This window comes from Lynx canadensis, chromosome A1, assembly GCF_007474595.2.
Source record: "Lynx canadensis isolate LIC74 chromosome A1, mLynCan4.pri.v2, whole genome shotgun sequence".
Taxonomy (NCBI): domain Eukaryota; kingdom Metazoa; phylum Chordata; class Mammalia; order Carnivora; family Felidae; genus Lynx; species Lynx canadensis.
The window spans coordinates 53,009,385-53,012,037 of NC_044303.2; the positions used below are offsets into that span (position 1 = coordinate 53,009,385).

General features: G+C 40.9%; 1 pseudogene; it reads right to left on the bottom strand.

Moving 5' to 3' along the window:
• Window positions 1-1,316: 1,316 nt before the first annotated feature.
• LOC115508474 lies at window positions 1,317-2,178 on the bottom strand (annotated as a pseudogene).
• Window positions 2,179-2,653: the final 475 nt, after the last annotated feature.

Genomic DNA, 2,653 nt, shown 5'->3' on the forward strand with positions numbered 1-2,653 from the left:
TCTCGATTAAGTACCTACCGGGTATCAAGCATTGCGCTGAATTGTAAGCAGTTACAGTGAGTTGAGAGAAATTCTGCTTTGTATCATCACCTGGTAACTGACGACATTAGTTGAGTAAGGCAACTGTCCAAAGCTATGACCAGGGAGAGGTGGGTGATGGTGGCAGGAAGGAGGAAATAGCAGCATCAACAGACTGAAGCACTACCCCCTACTGAGGCCCTCACCTGCAAAAACTCTCAGCTGTTTTCCCATTGCTAATCTGGAAGGCTAAGACTGCTTTTAAGGGTGCCTAGAGTCCAGGCTTGTTTTGATAATTCCTAAAAGGTAGGCCTACCTAGGACTCTCCAGTTGGTTTTAAAATGGGATTCCAGTGTACAAAGTAAGAGTCCAATGAGGTGACTCCGTTTGCACATATTATTTACTCTCATTTTCCAAGGGCATCTGGAGAATTGGCAAGGATTTCCAGCTGTTTTCCTGTCTGCTCCATACGGAAAGTTGAGCGTCCAGGCTTCGAGGGACTTTGCCAGGGTACCTATATGCTTAGGTTTGCCTGGGACAGTCCAGATTCTGTCAACTTTCCAAGTGTGTAACTATTAACAGCATCTAACTTCCTTCTTTAAAATGTCCCATAACACAATAAATTATGTGGTCACTTTTAATACTAGCTGACTTCAACCTTGAATAATAGGTCTCTAAGTCCACCAACAATTTGGGAAATAAGACTTCTGATACGTTAAAATACTTCCAACCAAGGAAAACTGCTATAGGGTTTTCCTGAGCTAGTTACATGATACTAAAAAAGTTTGGTCAATAGAGCCAGATGGTTGGCAAATCAGGGAGACAAATCGCTATGACCTGGTGGTCAAGGGCATAGACTTGAGCCAGGCAGCCCAGTTCTGCCACTTCCTATCGATGTGACCTTATCCTCACTGGTTTCGGTTTCCTTAATTCAGAGTAGAGATGTTAACAGTATCTATTTCGTAGGTTTGCAATGAGGATTATATTAATTAATATATTAAAAGTGCCTAGAACAGTGCCTAAATAAAGGTTTGCTCTCATTACTACCTCATCCAAAAAGGTAGGCACAGGAATGCAGATATCTCTTCAAGATCTGATTTCATTTCCTTTGGATATGCCTAGAATATGGAATTGCTGGGTCATAAGGTAGTTCCATTTTTAATTTTTTGAGGAACCCCCCCCAACACTGTGTTGCATAATGGCTACATCAATTTACCTTCCCATCACCAACACACAGGGGTTCCCTCTTCTTCACATCCTCATCAACATTTGTGACCCTTTTTTGTTTTTCCATGCTGTCTTATCTTTAATTAAATATAAAGACTTCCAATCACATCACCGAAAGACCATTTTACCCACCACTCTGTTTGGCCACCAGTCTCTCATCTCTCTCTCTCCAGCAATGGTGAGGTAGATACCATTTCCATGGGGGGAGGGAAATCCATGGTTCGTTGCCTTTGCCAACAACAGAAACACTGGACAGCCAAGTGACAAAGCAGTTGCCACTGGCATCTTTCATGTGAACTACATCAAAAGAAGCAAGGTGTCTCTCTGTTGGTGATCACACCAATTCTTCCCAGGTTAGCACCTCCAGTCATCATACACAGACACAGATTACCAGTGTCAAACTTGATGAACTCAGCAATCTTTCCCTCCTCTAAATCAATCTGAGTGGTCTCATTCGCCTTGATGAGGGGATCAGGATAGCAGATGGTATGAACATCATGGGTCACCAGATTCCTTTTGCCCCCCACAAAGGTATTTCTCCTTTGCACAATTTATACTTGAACGGCAAAACCAATGCTTGGTGTCATGGATCAGATGGAAATTCTCCCCGGTCTTGACAATGCTGATGATGCCCATAAAATTAGCAGGGTAGGTTCTATCAGTTCAGAATTTGCCAACAGTCATAATAAATAATAAAATGCTGCATAAAGATCTTCTTTACTTCATCTCCTGTTAGGGCATACTTAAGTCTATTCCCTAGGAAAATGATGAGAGGGAGACTTTCCTTCACCTTATGGATCCAGTAGATAGACAAGGGGCAAACACACTGGTCAGTTTATCTAGTGTCCAATGCTTTAGAGCTGCTACACACTTCAGAGGCTTCTTGGGACCATGAGCCCCAGCTGTGCTAGACGTAGATAGAGCTGTTATCATTTGTCTGTTTGAAGATAGCCATTCTAACAGGTGTGAGATGATCTCTTATTGTGGTTTTGATTTGCATTTCCCTGATGATTAGTGACATTGAGCACCTTTTCATATATATACCTGTTGGCCATTTATGTCTTCTTTCGAGAAATGTCCATTCAGGTCCTTTTCCCATTCTTCAATCGGATTATTTTTATTTTTATTTTATTTTATTTATTTAATTTAATTTTATTTTTTTTGCCACTGAGGTTGTACATTCATTGCAGGATTATTCACAATAGCCAAGATACGGAAACAAATTAAATGTCCATTGACAGATGAACAGATAAAATGTGGTACATACATACAGTGGAATATTGTTTAGCTGTAGAGAGTCAGGAAATCCTGTCATTTGCCACAACATGGTTGAAATTGGAGGACATCATCCTAAGTGAAATAAGCCAGACCTAGAAAGACAAATACTGCATGATCTTACTTGTAGAAT